Raw genomic sequence first — 17287 nt, 5'->3', positions numbered from 1 at the left:
ATCAAAATGCCAAATCCATCCTTCTCCTTCTCAAACCAAGCGAGTTTTCACTAAAGGGAGCAGCAACATAATTTATAGATTTGACGATTAATTTAATCAGTTAAAAATTGGTATTTCCAGGGAATAGAAATGAATATTTTAACCTTGCCTACCCTTATAAATTACAACTTAATGAAAGCATGAGATTCTAGTCGGAATCCTTTGTTTCTGACATTGGTACAATGTTCTCTGTCCGTTCTCATTTTGCACAGTAAATCGACAAATTGTTTGCATTAACCATGCCTCTTGATGTGCTGATATCTGCTGCCCTAAATCTTTGGCGTGTTATTTTCTTTGTTTATTATACCGACGCATTTTTCATAATCCTTCATGTTTTAAATGATGAACTGACACATCCCCGGAGCAAGGCATAAATTTCTCATGGATTTCAAACTAATTGAACAGCATTTTGATTGAAGGGGCTTGTTCTGAAATGCAGCTGTCATGTCTATGATTATATCTATTCAAATGTCCCATTAAGTATAGATGTGTTACAACTTGCTTGTTGTGTTTGTTTGAACATTGTGACGTGGCACCAAGTTTAGCTTAGTTTATTGTCACGTGTCCCGAGGTACAGTGAAAAGCAGTCCAGTCAACGTGGTTACAATCGAACTGTGCGCAGTGGTCAGATACAGGGTAAAGGGAGTAACATGTTGTGCAAGATAAAGTCCAGTGAAAAAGGGTCTCCACCCAAAACGTCACCCATTCCTTCTCTCCAGAGATGCTACCTTCACCCCGCGACAAGTCACTGGAGTGTCGCCTGTACGGTCGTGAGTAGTCGCCCAAAGAGTCGTACCTTGTTCTGGTCGCCGCTGGATTTTCAACGTTGAAAATTTTCGGCGACCTGCAACGACCTATGACGGGTGCCGGCAGTCGCCAAAAAAGTCGCGTAAGCGGGGCAGGCTCATTACTGTCACATGTAACAAGGCACAGTGAGATTCTTTGCTTGCATACCCCAAGGTATGTAAATAGTCGCCATATAAAGGGTGCTGACAGCACCAAGTACCCCTGCCGGCTCCTCCTTTGGTCTACCCCCTCTCCTCCCCCTTCCTCATGGTGGTTGCCCCATGCCGGCTCCTCCATTGTTCTACCCCCTCCGTCACAGCGCCCTTAACCTTATTGATCAAAGTTTCCAGACTCGTATATCTTACAATTTAGCACAATGGCTTTGGTGCTTGTGATGTGAATTCCTTTACATTGCATAACCAAATGAAGATTTAGTGGCTGCTCTGCAAGACTTCTTTGTTCCATCTGTCAGTGTGAGTCTGTGCATCCAGCAACCTGGCACTTTAATGCTCCCTTCACCTCCCATTCGTGTTTCTTGCCTCCCACACACTTGCAACAACAACAACATCCACAGTGAACTCAAGGAACTGAACCTCATCTTCCAACTATTGACGTTACAATCCTCAGAGTTCAACATTAAATTAAACCATCTTGGATAAACAGAACTGGAGAAACAAAGAGCTGCAGAAGCCGGTGTATACACAGAAGGACACAGAGTGCTGGAGTAACTCAGCGGGTCAGGCAGCATCTCTGGAGAACATGGATAGATGGTGTTTCGGGTTGGGACCCTTCAGTCTCTGGCACTTTGTGCCCTTTGGTTTTATCGATCAGTTCTGGCTACGTAAAGTAATCGACCTGTAACGCTCTCATTTCCTCTTTTCATCGAAGGTAGAACAGTACAGCACAGGAACAGGCCCTTCGGCCCCAAATGTCTGTGTCGAGCAATATGCCACGACCAATTTTATCTGCTTGCCTCCATTCCCTAAATGTCAATGTGCCTATCCAAAAAGCCTCTTAGATGTCACTTGCAAATCTGTCTCCACCACCATCCACAGCAGTATGTTTTAGGCTCCCATTATCATTGTGTTTTAAACTTTTTCTCACACCTTAATGCTATGCCCTCTAGTCTTTAACAACTCTACCATGGTGGGAGGGGGGAGGGGGGGGGGGGGATTCTGACGTCACCCTATCTACAGTGGCTTGCAAACGTTTTCATACCCCTTGAACTTTTCCACATTTTGTCACGTTACAACCACAAACGTAAATGTATTTTATTGGGATTTTATGTGATAGACCAACACAAAGTGGTGCATAATTGTGAAGTGGAAGGAAAATGATACATGGTTTTCAAATTTTTTTACAAATAAAAAACTGAAAAGTGTGGCGTGCAAAAGTATTCATCCCCCCTGAGTCAATACTTTGTAGAACCACCTTTTGCTGCAATTACAGATGCAAGTCTTTTGGGGTATGTCTCTACCAGCTTTGCACATCTAGAGACTGAAATTTTTGCCCATTCTTCTTTGCAAAATAGCTCAAGCTCAGTCAGATTGGATGGAGAGCGTCTGTGAACAGCAATTTTCAAGTCTTGTCAGAGATTCTCAATTGGATTTAGGTCTGGACTTTGACTGGGCCATTCTAACACATGAATATGCTTTGATCTAAACCATTCCATTGTAGCTCTGGCTGTATGTTTAGGGTCGTTGTCCTGCTGGAAGGTGAACCTCCGCCCCAGGCTCAAGTCTTTTGCAGACTCTAACAGGTTTTCTTCCAAGATTGCCCTGTATTTGGCTCCATCCATCTTCCCATCAACTCTGACCAGCTTCCCTGTCCCTGCTGAAGAAAAGCATCCCCACAGCATGATGCTGCCACCACCATGTTTCACAGTGGGGATGGTGTGTTCAGGGTGATGTGCAGTGTTAGTTTTCCGCCACACATAGCGTTTTGCATTTAGGCCAAAAACTTCAATTTTGGTCTCATCTGACCAGAGCACCTTCCTCCACATGTTTGCTGTGTCCCCCACATGGCTTGTGGCAAACTGCAAACGGGACTTCTTATGGCTTTTTTTCAACAATGGCTTTCTTCTTGACACTCTTCCATAAAGGCCCGATTTGTGGAGTGCACGACTAATAGTTGTCCTGTGGACAGATTCTCCCACCTGAGCTGTGGATCTCTGCAGCTCCTCCAGAGTTACCATGGCTGCTTCTCTGATCAATGCTCTCCTTGCCTGGCCTGTCAGTTTAGGTGGACGGTCATGTCTTGGTAGGTTTGCAGTTGTGCCATACTCTTTCCATTTTCGGATGATGGATTGAACAGTGTTCCGTGCGATGTTCATAGCTTGGGATATTTTTTTATAACCTAACCCTGCTTTAAACTTCTCCACAACTTTATCCCTGGCCTGTCTGGTGTGTTCCTTGGGCTTCATGATGCTGTTTGTTCACTAATGTTCTCTAACAAACTCCTGAGGCCTTCACAGAACAGCTGTATTTATACTGAGATTAGATTACACACAAGTGGACTCTATTTACTAATTAGGTGACTTCAGAAGGCAATTAGTTGCACTGGATTTTATTTAGGGGTATCAGAGTAAAGGGGGCTGAATACTTTTGCACGCCACACTTTTCAGTTTTTTATTTGTAAATAAATTTGAAAACCATGTATCCTTTTCCTTCCACTTCACAATTATGCGCCACTTTGTGTTGGTCTATCACATAAAACCCCAATAAAATACATTTACGTTTGTGGTTGTAACGTGACAAAATGTGGAAAAGTTCAAGGGGTATGAAAACTTTTGCAAGCCCCTGTATATACTTCTCATAATCTTACATATTTCTATCAAGAATGGTGGAGTAGACTTGATGGGCCGAATGGCCTTATTTAGTTCCTATAACTTATAAACTGATACACCACTTGCAGCAGTGCCGGTGGAGCCTCGCTGGCCGGTGGAGCCTCGCTGGGGGCCTCGATGATCGATCGGCGGTCGATGAGGGCGCGGGGGGACTACAATGAGGGGGGGGGGGAGGCGGAAGGAATAATGGAGAACCTGGTGTGGTGGGGTACTGTTGTGAGGGAAGGGGAGATGAGGGGGGAGAACAAAGGACGAGCTGGCGTGGGTTCTTTGTACATTTGTCAGCACCGTTTATGTGGCGAATACTCACATGCCTTGGGTATGCAAGCGAATAATTTCACTCTGCCTCGTCACATAAAGTACTCTGTTCCATTCCATCACGACTTCTTGACTCTTATTTTTCTAGTGAAGGGGGTAATTGTTAGCACCAGGCCATTCAGCGCAAGATGTTTTGGACATAGAGTTTGAGGTACGGTGTCTATTTCAGGAGATCATAATGTCGTCACTGAAGGAGAATTTCCCCCCTCCCTCTCTACCCCCTCCCCTTCTCTACCCTCCTCCCTCTCTACCCCCTCCTCCCTCTCTACCCCCTCCCCCCTCTCTAGCCCCTCCTCCCTCTAGCCCCCTTCCTCTCTACCCCCCCCTCCTCCCTCTCTACCCCCCTCCCTCTCTACCCCCTCCTCCCTCTCTACCCCCTCCTCCCTCTCTACCCCCCTCCCTCTCTACCCCCTCCTCCCTCTCTACCCCCTCCTCCCTCTCTACCCCCCTCCCTCTCTACCCCCTCCTCCCTCTCTACCCCCCTCCCTCTCTACCCCCTCCTCCCTCTCTACCCCCTCCTCCCTCTCTACCCCCTTCCCTCTCTACCCCCTCCTCCCTCTCTACCCCCTCCTCCCTCTCTAGCCCCTCCTTCCTCTCTACCCCCTCCTCCCTCTCTCTACCCTCCTCCCTCTCTACCCCCTCCTCCCTCTCTACCCCCTCCCCCCTCTCTAGCCCCTCCTCCCTCTCTAACCCCCCTCTCTAGCCCCTCCTTCCTCTCTAACTCCACCCTCCTCCCTCTCTACCCCCCCTCCCTCTCTAGCCCCCTCCTCCCTCTCTACCCCCTCCCCCCCTCTCTACCCTCCTTCCTCTCTACCCCCCCTCCCTCTCTACCCCCCTCCTCCCTCTCTACCCCCCCCTCTCTCTCTACCCCCTCCTCCCTCTCTACCCCCCCTCCCTCTCTAACCCCCTCCCTCTTCAGGGATTGAAGAGGGAGAGTGAAGAGAAGGAGGAGGGAGTGCTGGGGGATGAGGTGAAACGAACCGCGCCTGCGCAGTTGGGGGCTATGTGTGAGTGGTGGAATATTGTGTTGGGGGAACGGGTGAGTGGTGGAATCGTGCGTTGGGGGACTTGGTCCAGTTTTTTCTTAAAAGTCGTAACTTCAAGGCTGTGGCTGCTTGAGATAATTCAGCACAATAATAGATTAAATGCAGCATTCTTCAGGTTTGTGATGAGACCCAGGAGTCCGGGATACTAATCTAATACCACCACATATATCATGCTCGTGACGTTTGATTAGAGTCAGCAGGGATGATTTATTGAATGTTGCACACATTCTTAAAGTGCGATTACATTTTTCTCCCATTTGTTTCTTTTCCTTTGACGAGAGTATGTCAATAGATGTTGGAACTGCAGGTGATTTCAGAAATGTGTTGTCAGTTTTCCTCTTATCGCAGATTTGATTCCAATTATCGAAGAACCTCCCTCGCATTAAACTGGTTCAAAGAGAAACGTTGCAGAAGCTGTAAATGGAAACTTAAAACAGATACTGTTGGAAATGTTCAGCCACGTAGACAGAATTTTTGGAGAGAGGAACGGTCAATGTTTCAGTTTGATAAACAGATTAACTTCATAAATTCTGGGAGCATAATTAGGCCATTTGGCCCCATCAAGTCTATCCCGCCATTCAATCTAGAATATGGATTGAAGTCTGAAGAAGGGTCTCGACCTGAATCGTCACTTCCTTCTCTCCAGAATTCCTTCTCTCTAGAGATGCTGCCTGTCCCGCTGAGTTACTCCAGCTTTTTTGAGTAGCATCTTTAAACCAGCATCTGCAGTTCGTTCCTACATATCGAACATAGAAATGCACAGCACAGGAATAGTCCCTTTGGACCACAATATCTGTGCCGAACATGATTCCAAGTTAAATTAATCCCCTCTGCCTGCACTTGATCCATATCCTTCTATTCCCTATATATCCATGTACCTGTTCAAAGGCCTCTTAAAAGCCACTATAGCATCTGCCTCCATCACCACGTCTAGTAGCACGTGCAGCATCTGCAGTTCCTTCCTAAACAACACTGTGTATTCTGACAGTGATTAGTGAACCGTGCAAATGCGCTCCCAATTTAATAGTAAGATTAAACGAGAACTTACCAGTTTGAAGTTTGATCTGTATTTTATGAGGAGTTACGATGAGGGATTACGTGAAGAACCCGCTCAGTGCGCAGGCGCGGCATACTTCCAAGCAGCGGTGTGGAATCACAGATAGACACAGTTATTTTGAAGTAAACATAGTAAAGATAAGGAGACATCAATTTATTAGTTTGATCCATATAATGAGGGTGGGAGCGGAGGGCACGTAATCCCTCATCGTAACTCCTCATAAAATACAGATCAAACTTCAAACTGGTAAGTTCTCGTTTAATCTTACTATTTTACTTCGGAGTCACGTGAGTGACTACGTGAAGATTTCAAAGCTCTGTGATTTCAAACCGTGTAACAGTTTCATTTCACTCACTGCCGAAGTTCTTGAGGGAGGAAGTGTTATCGTAATCAACCAATGAGTCTATTTGTAGAAAAACACAATGGTATTTTTTAAACAATAACAACAAAGAATTAAGTTGCTCCCCTGGGCTTAAATTAAATATTTGCAGTTCGTAAATCTTTACTGCAAATAAACCAGGTTTTGCCAACGGCTTATTATAAAATTTCTGAACGGTCTTTTCCCCCCCACCATCCTGCTGTAGCCAGGATGTGGTCTATAGGCATGTCCATTCTTTAGCCGTCGACATGGATGCTGTCCTGGTGGAATAAAATTTGTACATGTTAGTGTTTATCCCAGCAGTTTCTAGCACCTGCTTGAGCCATCTCGCAATGGTTTGGCTCGTCACCCGACCATAATGTTTTTGTGACTGACCCACAAGACTTTTCATCTCCCTCGTATATTTTGGTTGTGTCTATGTAGGATAGTAGGTGAGTCATGGCACATAACCGTGGTTCTGGTGGGTAAGCCACGACTGGATTAGGTGTTCCTGGTCTGCTCTGTTTGATCAGTCGCTGGATAACGACAGATCTGGTCTGGAGCTGTGATCATGTTGTCCAGTCGCAATAGGTGTAGTGACTGGACCCTCTGAATGGATACAAGTGCCATCAACATGAGCGTCTTTAGTGTAGCTTGCTCGAGGCCGGGGGATCTGGCTGGTGGCCATTCCCTGAGATATGTCAGGACCACACTGATATCCCAAATATGGGTATACCTGGGCTTAGGGCTTGATATTGTAAATGCCCTTCATCAGTTTTACCACCAGTGGATGGGATCCCATCGCCTGTTGTCCTGGCGCTGGTTGTTGATGGCACTACATCGTGGTGTAGATACCAGGAACTCCAGTATGTTGGTGGCTGTAGCTGTTGCGTATGTCGTCCCTGTTTCCTGGCAGTACTTCTCCCTTTTTTGATGCTGGTTAAGTACTGCCTCTGGTGGATGTTCGAAGGGATGCCGACATGGTGATGGTTTGTTTGGACAATCCCAGTTCCAGGTAAGGTCTGTTCAAACTTGCAACCCAGTCGTTTAATTTTCTCATGGCATGGGTGTTTAGCTTACCTGGTAGGTAAGTAGCTGATAGCCAAATATGTCTTTCGACACACCATTGCCAAATCATGTTGACCAATTTGTCGCATGACAATGATTTTATGCCACCCATATGGTTAATATAAGCCATCACCGTAGTATTTATCAATTTGTAACCGAACATGCAAGTGCTGCATATTGGATACATATGCTTTTAAACCATAAAAGGCGCCCAACATCTCTAGATAGTTAATGCACAGTGTAAGTAGTAATGATGACTCTAGGTTAGTCCATCTACCACCTGTGCTGGATATGGAGTTAGTCGCTCCCCAGCCTTGAGCACTGGCATCTGTTTTAGTAACTAAAGTAGGGTTAGTGATAAAGATAGGGCTGAAACTATGCCAAACGTTTTCTGCCCATCACTGTAGCTCTGATATTGCTTCAGTGGGTAAGTTCGTGACACGATCATAGTGACCTGTATGTCGTTTTATTGCCTGTACCTTTGCTCTCTGTAAAATAGTGATAGTGCAAAGGTCCGAATTGAGTAGCCGGAAATGCTGCTACCATTTTCCCAATTACTCTTGCTACTTGTCGAATATCCTTTGGAATTCAGTTGTTTGGCAGTAACATATGTCTCCATTTTGAAATGTATATACTTAACAAATTTGTTTAGTGATGTTAAGTCAATGATGATGCGACAGCCACCATCTTTTTTGGTTTTAGTGAATATATTCGATACAAATTCCAAAGGTTCATGTTTGGTCTTTTCGATGACCCCCTTTGTGATAAGTCTCACCAGTTCAGCTTGTCCCTCACGTTTCTCTTTGACGGAGGGAGAAATACCCTTTGGGGCCATTGTTGAACTGGCGGCGTTATTTTCTGACATGAATTGTATTTTATATCCACTATGCTTCAAACCGGTGCAATCTACCTCCTGTTAGTATTAAGCCTCCACCTCCCAAAAGGTGATAGGAACCAGACCCACCTACCTCCATGGTTACGGGTATTTCCTCTGATTCCCTTTGGTCGGCTTGCGAGGTGTCTGATGTGGCGTGTTTGTTGGGGGTTGGCACATTTTCCATGGGGTCCGCTCTGGGCCCTGGTCTAAAAAAGACTTACGGTGAAAGTAAGCGGACCCCGAGCTTTCACCAGTGTTGAATGGTGGATGTTTACTGGTGGATGCGGCGGGGTGCTGCCACTTGGTGGTGTGTGTTTTCAGTTTGCTCGTTTTATACCCTGCCTTCCCGAAGAGCAGCCTGTCTGGCTTATCGGCTGGTGTTTTACACAGCCCGGCAAATCGAGGACTGATGGCAGGTTTGATGATTTCTTTCCGCAGATTATTAATTTCAACCTGCGTGTTACACAATAACGCGAGTGTATCCTGTTGATTGGTGGTCATCTCGGTGTTGTTTATAGAACGAGCAAACGAAGTGATGCCTGCTGTCAATAGTCGGAGTATCCGCTGCAGCTTTAGCTCGTGGTGCCGGATGGTTGCCCCAATGTGTCCCCAGATTTGGCTGTTCACCGCTGGTACTTTTTAGAGGTTCACAGTTCTCCGGCGCCTTCATTAATCACCTGCCCCTGCAGAGCTCTGATGGAAGGGTGATTGATACTTGCCGCTAGTTTGGCCTCTAGCGGTTCCCCTGCATGGGGTTTTGACACGTAGCGGCCCACTACACCAAGCAGCTGTTCCTGCTCCTGCACCCCCTGCATACTCCCGAAATCTTCAGCCATAACCCCTTGTTCTGGACCAGCCCAGTCCTGGTCCCCAAAGCTATCCTCTGGAAAGGAGGATGCAATGGACAGTGCAGGAGGCACTGTAGAGGGAGTGCCTGACTTCCCTCTGCAAGAGCTCCCCTCCCGGGGTGCACCTTGCTGGAGCACCTGCTCCAAGAGCCGCTCCATGCGGCTCAGGCGGCTGTCCCTCCCCCTCCTGGGTGGAGAGACGTCCCCGTCCGACGAGTCGGATGCCACCGGCCGGTTGCTCTTCCGTTTGGCTTTGCCTCCAGCCCGCTGTTCAGACATTAGCGGAGCTGGACTCGGCTCGGTGTCGGGGATAGCGGAACGCCTGGATAGCGCTCCTACCGCCTGTTGCTGCCCCCCCTTCTCCTCTTGCGGAGTTGGACGGGGGCAGATTTCGAAAGTCTTGTTTTTTCTTTTCGCGAGAGCGCTCTTTCTGCGCATCTCGCTGGAGCTGCTCCAATAGCTGTTGGATGCAGCTCAGGCGGCTGTCTCTCCTTCATTTTAGGTAGAGACATGTCCCCGTCCGACGAATCGGACGCCACCGGACGGATGCCTGTTCGGATGGCTAGATATCCAGCCCGCAGTTCAGGTACTAGCGGGACTGGGCTTGGCGCGGTGATGGGGATTGCGGAGCGCCCGGTTCCTACCGCCTTCTTCTGGAGCTTTTGCCTTGTAGATGCGAGAGCGCCCCTCAAGCAGTGCGTCTCGCAGGCACCTGCTCCGTGAACCGCTCCAGCGGCTCAGGCGGCTCTCTCTCTCCCCGTGCGGGTGGAGAGACGTCCCGTCCCAATCGGGAACACCTGCCGGATGCCTCTCGAGTGGCTATGCATCCAGCCCGCTGCTGAGGTACTAGCGGGCTGGCCTCGGCACGGTGTCGGGGAATTACGGAACACCGGGTCGCTCCTACCGCCTGTTGCTGCCCCCCTTCCCCCCGACGGGAAACCGTTCCTCCTTGAACGGGGGACAGTTTTGTTCCAGAGCCTTTTTCTCTGCCTGTAAAAAAACACAAGCAGAAAAAAGGCTCACCTGTAAAAGAAACCCCGACCTCAGGGTACTCACCTGACGGTCCGGTTCATCCTGTAACGGGAGAGCCTAACTCCCGTTGCGGCCGCTGTTGCACTGCTGGCGTAATGCCGCGCCTGCGCACTGAGCGGGTTCTTCACGTAGTCACTCACGTGACTCCGAAGTAAAATTGTTGAGTTTTAAAAGCATCATACCACAGAGTCTGAAGAAGGGTCTCGACCCGAAACATCACCTATTCCTTCGCTCCATAGATGCTGCCTCATCCAGCATTTTTGTCTACCTTCGATTTTTCTAGTTTTTTCTTAACCATACCACAGAAGCTGTGGGGGTAAGCGTAAAACTAGTTGGCAAAACCTGCTAATGGCTGTGTGTTTCAAATAACAGGGCACTGTAAAGCTTCTGCTGAAGTTTCAAATAAATAAGAACCAGATGCCTAGGTTATGTTTTTTTTGGCCATTAACACGGTGGCGTAGCGGTAGAGTTAAGGGCCTGTCCCACCTTGTGCGTCATTTGCGCGTCACGCAGATGGCGCGCAAAGATTTTGTACATCCCAAAATCCTGGGGCGCCGCGCGCAACCACGTGTCACTGCCTACGTCACCACGCACCATGCGCGCATCACGTGCGCGGCATGACGCGCAACACGTGTCGTGCGTCGTGATGCCAAAATGATGTCGCGTAAATTATGCGCAAATGACGCACAAGTGGGACAGGCCCTTTACTGCCTTACAGCTCCAGAGACCTGGGTTCGATCCTGACTACGGGTGCTGTCTGTATGGAGTTTGTACATTCTCCCCGTGACCACGTGGGTTTTCTCCGAGATCTTCGATTTCCTCCCACCCTCCAAAGACGTGCAGGGCTTTAGGTTAATTGACTTGGTATAAATGTAAAAAAAATGTAACTGGTGTGTGTAGGATAGGGTTAACGGGCGAGGATCGCTGGCCTGTGCGGAATGGGTGGGCTGAAGGGCCTATTTCCGCGCTGTATCTCTACGCCAAAAAAAAGCTAAAACACTGCTTTACAGCTCCTGAGATGTGACCTGTTGGGAGAAGGGAATTGTGTGCTTGTGAACTCGTCTTTGAACCTCTCCTCCCACTGCTGTGGACATCATGTTGTTCCGTTAACATTTCAAGTGTTTTATTTTTTATTTTTTGAGCGTGGTTAAAAAAAATACTCTTCTCCATAATTGCCTCCCACTGTCCCTGCTATGCTCAAGAACAGTTTCTTCTACTGAGCTGGCAGGCAAATTATCCACGGGAGAAGAATATAATATTTTTTATTCCCATGTCAAGATGTGCTGCTTCCACTTTGTGATTAGTGTCATTGCTCGGAGACTTGGGGGATACGTGTGCTGGCTGTCATGTGTCATGTGGTCGATGGAATAGGAAATTGACTGCCTATTTATCTTTAAGGCTGTTTAAGAAGTCGATGACTCTTGAATAAATTTAGCTTCAATATTTGCAGGTGACATATCTATAAGATAAAACTCTATTGTAGGAACTGCAGTCACAAAGTAAAGCATGATATGAGCGTCACATCCCCCATTGGACTTTAGACGTTTAGAGATACAGCACGGAAACAGGCCCTTCTGCCCACTGAGTCTGTGCTGTCCAGCGATCACCTCATGTACCGATACTATCCTACACGGGAGGCACGGTGGCGCAGCTGTAAAGTTGCTGCCATATAGCGCCACAGATCCAGGTTCGATCCCGACTATGGCTGCTATCCGTACGGATTTTGAGTGTTCACTGAGTCCGTGACCGCGTGGGTTTTGTTCTCAGAGATTTTCGGTTTCCTCCTACAATCCTAAGACGCATAGGTTAGTTTGCTTGGTGTAAATGTGGCTTGTCCCTACTGTGTGTGGGATAGTGTTAATGTGTGTGGATTGCTGGTCGCTGCGCACTTGGTGTACCTCTAAACTAAACTTTTAAAAACTACACGCTAAGGACAAGGTACAATCTGGCCAAAGCCAATTAACTTTCAAACCTGTATGCCTTTGGAGTATGTGGAAACAGGAGCACCCGGAGTAAAAGCCCATGCAGTCACGGGGAAAACGTGCAAACTCCGTGCAGACAGCACCTGTAGTCAGGGTCAAATTTTGCTATATACCCACCACCCTTTAATGCGATTAAAGTCTGCACCCTAGCGGCATAAACATTGAATTCACCAACTTCCGGTAGCCCTTGCTGTCTCCTCCCCTTCTCAGCTCTCCCTCAGCCCTTTGGCTCCTCCTCTTCCATTTTCCTTTCTTCTCCCCGTTCCCCCCCCCCCCCCCCCCCCCCACCCACCCTACATCAGTCTGAAGAAGGGTTTTGGGCCGAAACGTTGCCTATTTCCTTCGCTCCATAGATGCTGCTGCACCCGCTGAGTTTCTCCAGCATTTTTGTCTACCCTTTAATGCGAGTTGCCCCTCAGTTTCCTATTAAATTTCAACTTAAACCTATGTCCTCTGGTTCTCAATTCCCCTCCTTTGGTACTCTGGATATCAGTGTGAAGAAGAGTCCTGACTCATCTTCTGCCCATCCTCACCACAGTTGCTGCCTGACCTGCTGAGCCCCTCCAGCACTTTGTGTTTCACTCAAGATTGCAGCATCTGCAGTCTCTTGTGTCAGCCATAATTCTATCTTGTAGAAACAAAGAACTGCAGATGATAGTTGATACACAAAAGGACATAAAGTGCTGGAGTAACTCAGCGGGTCAGGCAGCATCTCTGGGGAACATGGAAAGATGAAGATTCGGGTCAAGACCCTTCTTGATTGGCTCCCAGCTCTATTTAAAGCTGCAAGAAGGAACTGCAGATGCTGGTTTAAACCGAAGAGAGACACAAAATGCTGGAGTAACTCAACGGGACAGGGAGCAGCTCTGGAGAGAAGCAATGGGTGATGTTTCGGGTCGAGACCAGACCACTGCTAAACGTATCTGACTGAACATTCAACAAACTCATTTTTTTTAACTTTTAAGAATTATTTTTTCGTATACTCTTAATTAAGAACATTTATCATAGACTCTCGATAACCAAGCTGGGTTTGAATTTGCATCAGTTCTCAGGCGCTCTCTTTGACGTTACTCAGCAGAACAGACAATGACTGCAGCATTCAGGGCATAACAGTCACGGTGGCGCAGCGGTAGAGTCACTGCCTTACAGCGAATGCAGCGCCGGAGACCCGGGTTCGATCCCGACTACGGGCGCTACCCGTACAGATTTTGTACGTTCTCCCCGATTTTCTCCGAGATCTTTGGTTTCCTCCCACACCCAAAGACGTACAGGTTAGGTTAATTGTAGGTTAGTTAATTGGCTTGGTAAATGTACAAATTGTCCCTAGTGGGTGTAGGATGGTGTTGATGTGCGGGGATCACCGGTCGGCGCGGACCCGTTGGGCCTGTTCCCGCGCTGTATCTCTAAACTGAACTAAACTAAAACTAAGCTAAGATTTAGAATAATCTTCAAAAGGTATAACACAGGGATGGTAATCATATTGACCTGATGTAAGGTGATTTTAGGAAAAATGGCCTTATATTTGTTCAATGACTTCTAGCATAAGACTCGAGAGATGAGAAATGGAAGAAGGGTGGATTTTGCTGATGGTATATCAGCCTATATATAGATAAATATTGTGTATATATATATATATATATATTTATATATACACACACACACACTATGTTTACATATTCTGTTGTGCTGCTGCAAGTAAGAATTTTATCATTCTATCTGGGACATGTGACAATAAAATACTCTCGACTCTATAGAGAGGGAAGGGGAGAATGTAAATATGAAAGAATGAGACCATGGATGATGTAGAATTGGAATCATTAGGCATTGTCTCTTAGTCCCCCCCTCGGTCGTGGCTGACCATGGGTGTGTCCAGGGTGCTATTCCTTATATGGAGGACGCCTGTGCGTGACTTTGTTTAACGTGGGGAGACTGGTGCACAGACAGCCACCCCACGGTCCTTGACAGATCTGGGTCAGGATCCAGTGGCATGGAGTCCAAGACAACCGGAGACCCTTTTCTGCTGCAGCCTTCATCCGCCTTCCCAGCCGTTGTGACGCTCCACTAAGGTCAGCCATCGTCCTCCGCCTGTTCCACCGTTGAGGTCTTGGTTGGATTGGTCTTTGTCAGAGTCCTCTCCCTCGACCTTACTGCCATGGTTGGCCCTACCAGGAGCTTAGCTCCAGACGGCATCACTCTCAGGACCACACAAGGTTCTCCACCGATCACCCATTCACGCTCGTGCAGTGTTACCCCACTTTCATATTCACTTCCTGTGCACGTGGCAATAAACTAGGCAACTGGCTCATCCTACCACAACCAGAGAGCAGTCCTGAACTACTATGTACCTCGTTGTTGACCCTCGGACTATCCTTGATCGGACTTTGCTGGCTTTACCTTGCAGTGAACGTTATTCCCTTGCCATGTTTCTATACACTGTAAATGGCTCGATTGTAATCATGTATCGTCTTTGCACTGTCTGGTTCGCACACAACAAAAGCTTTTCACTGCACCTCAGTACACGTGACAATAAACTAAACTAAACTGCAATCTTGCTCGTCGTTGGGAGGTGAGAGGAAACTGGAGGAATCACACGTAGTCACAGGGAGAACGTGCAAACTCCACACTGACAGCTCCCGAGGTCAGTATCGAACCCGGGTCTTTGGGATTGTGTGATGCATTTGCGCCCCAGTGCCACCATCTGGAGGCAATCGCATGTCTTTATTGGGACGAGGTAAAAACGTTCCGGTTCTCTGGGAGCATAGTCAGGTTGTAGAGACGTAACCTGCCAGTTAAAACAAGCTGCGTAGGAAAGAACTGCAGATGCTGATTTAAATTGAAGGTAGACACAAAATGCTGGAGTAACTCAACGGGACAGGCTGCATCTCTGGAGAGTAGGAATGGGTTAAAACAAGCTACTTATTAAATGATTTAGGTTCTGAACCGCAGAATCACATACAGTAACCAAATTGGTTGTATGATGCTTGAGGCGAACACGTATTTGTTTTATTCAATCAAAGCGGTTGAGTTGCTGACTTATGGGGCTGTCCCACTGTACGAGGTAATTCAAGAGTTCTCCCGAGTTTCCCCTGATTCTAACTCGGAGAATTACGGTAATAGCCGCTCGTGGATACTCGGGATTCTCGTGGACATTTTACAACATGTTGAAAAATCTTCACGGGCTTACCGCGTTTCCCGAGTACCTGCCGTTAGAGTTACGAGCCGCTAAGAGACGTCCCGAGCTCCGACGTGCTTCCACGAGTTTGATTTTTTTTTTTAAACTCGGGAGAGCTCTTGGGTAAACTCGTATAGTGGGACAGGCCCATTACAGCGCCATGTCCGATCCCGGCTACTGGTGCAGCCTCTACATTCTCCCTGTGACCTCTTGTGTTTACCCCGGGTGCTCCAGTTCCTCCCAAGCTCCAAACACCTGACATGTGCGGGTTTATGGGTTCATTTGGCTTGGGTAAAAATTATAAGTTGCCTCCTGGTCTGTGGCATCGTGGCAGTTTATGGAGATCGCTGGTCGGCGCAGAATCGGTGGGTTGAAGAGCCGGTTTCCGCACTGTATATCTAAACTAAACCCTAAATAAAAATGAAGGCAAACATAAATCTTGATTTTTTTTTTTGGTCTCAAAATGGTTTAGAAAATGTAATATTTAGCATGACGTTCACCATGCTCTCAGTATTATAGTAAAATGGTGTAAATCTGTGCTGGATTTGCGAATAGCTTAATACAGGCAATCATCTGGCAGAGATTAATGTGAAATTTGATTTAATTCAAGTACAAGGCAGTGCGGTGGTGACATCGTGCTTAAAAATAATTCTGTTACAAGTCACTGAACTTCCTAACCTCGATGACCTCAAATGCTGTTGGTACTTTCCAAGTCAATTATGTTCAGACGAACGAGGTATCGAAATTCTTACATCTGTGTCACGTCCTAATAGGAAACAGCTGCCTAAACCTTGCTTGTAGTCACGGCTCAAGTACTTCCCTCTCAGCTTCCTCCACCTAACTTGCTCTTGAAGTGCCTAAGCCAGAACATCTGGTAGCAAATGCTGTTTGTACTTGGTTTACATGATTGCCTGTCATTTCATTTTCTGGGACTGCCGAGAAGATTATTCAACCTCATTGTAAATTAATGCTATCAGCATTAGAGTAAATAGTGGTGCTGCACAGTGGCGCAGTAGAATAGAGTTGCTTCCTTACGTCCCAGGTACCCGTGTTCAATCCTAATACCCATGTCCCACGGTACGAGTTCATTCCAAGAACTCTCCCGAGTTTGCCCTGATTCCAACTCGGAGATTTACGGTAATGGCCGCTCGTCGGTACTCGGGGCTCTCGTGGACATTTTTCAACGTGTTGAAAAATCTTCACCAGTCTTCCCGTGCTTAACTGCCAATAGCGAGTCTTCCCGACTACCTGCTGTTAGCGTTACGAGCCGCTAAGAGACGTCCCCGAGCTCCGACGTACCCGCTACGTTCATTCTCCGTGCTTATTCTATTCGGGGGTATGGAGAGAAGGCAGGTACAGAATACTGAGTTGGATGATCAGCCATGATCATATTGAATGGCGGTGCAGGCTCGAAGGGCCGAATGGCCTACTCCTGCACCTATTTTCTATGTTTCTATCTATGTTTCTATGTTATCACAAGTTTGATTTTTTTTTAAACTCGGGAGAGCTCTAGGAATGAATTCGCACCGTGGGACAGGGCTTTAACCATGGCTGCTGTCTGTACAAAGTTTGTACATTCTCCATGACCTGTGTGGGTTTTCTCCGGGTGCTCCGGTTTCCTCCCACACTCCAAAGACGTGCGGGTTTGTAGGTTAATTGGCCTCTTTAAATTGTAAATTGTCTCTAGTGTGTAAGACAGTGCTAGTGTATGGGGCGATCGCTGGACACCGTGGGCTCGATGGGCTGAAAGACCAGTTACTGCGCTAAATCTCTCAACTTAACTATAAACTAAACAGATTTCTAGGTTAATTGGCTTCTGTAAATTGTCCCTCTTTGCCCCCCCTCCCCCCCCCCCCCCC

General features: G+C 47.4%; 1 protein-coding gene and 1 long non-coding RNA gene across 3 annotated transcripts in view; one reads left to right on the top strand and one right to left on the bottom strand.

Annotated features, from left to right (window-relative positions):
- The window catches only part of LOC116984528, a 48157-nt gene extending 43323 nt beyond the window's left edge, over positions 1-4834 (bottom strand). The window contains exon 1 of the long non-coding RNA XR_004415056.1: positions 4803-4834. This is a non-coding gene — a long non-coding RNA (uncharacterized LOC116984528). The remainder of the gene's footprint in view (positions 1-4802) is intronic.
- The window catches only part of nav2 (neuron navigator 2), a 603312-nt gene that overhangs the window by 107750 nt on the left and 478275 nt on the right, over positions 1-17287 (top strand). The gene's annotated exons all lie outside the window — the stretch shown is intronic.

The sequence above is a fragment of the Amblyraja radiata genome, chromosome 20 (assembly GCF_010909765.2).
Source record: "Amblyraja radiata isolate CabotCenter1 chromosome 20, sAmbRad1.1.pri, whole genome shotgun sequence".
NCBI classification, from domain to species: domain Eukaryota; kingdom Metazoa; phylum Chordata; class Chondrichthyes; order Rajiformes; family Rajidae; genus Amblyraja; species Amblyraja radiata.
The sequence above is the reverse complement of the archived record's forward strand: the minus strand, read 5'-3'. Positions and strand labels throughout refer to the sequence as shown.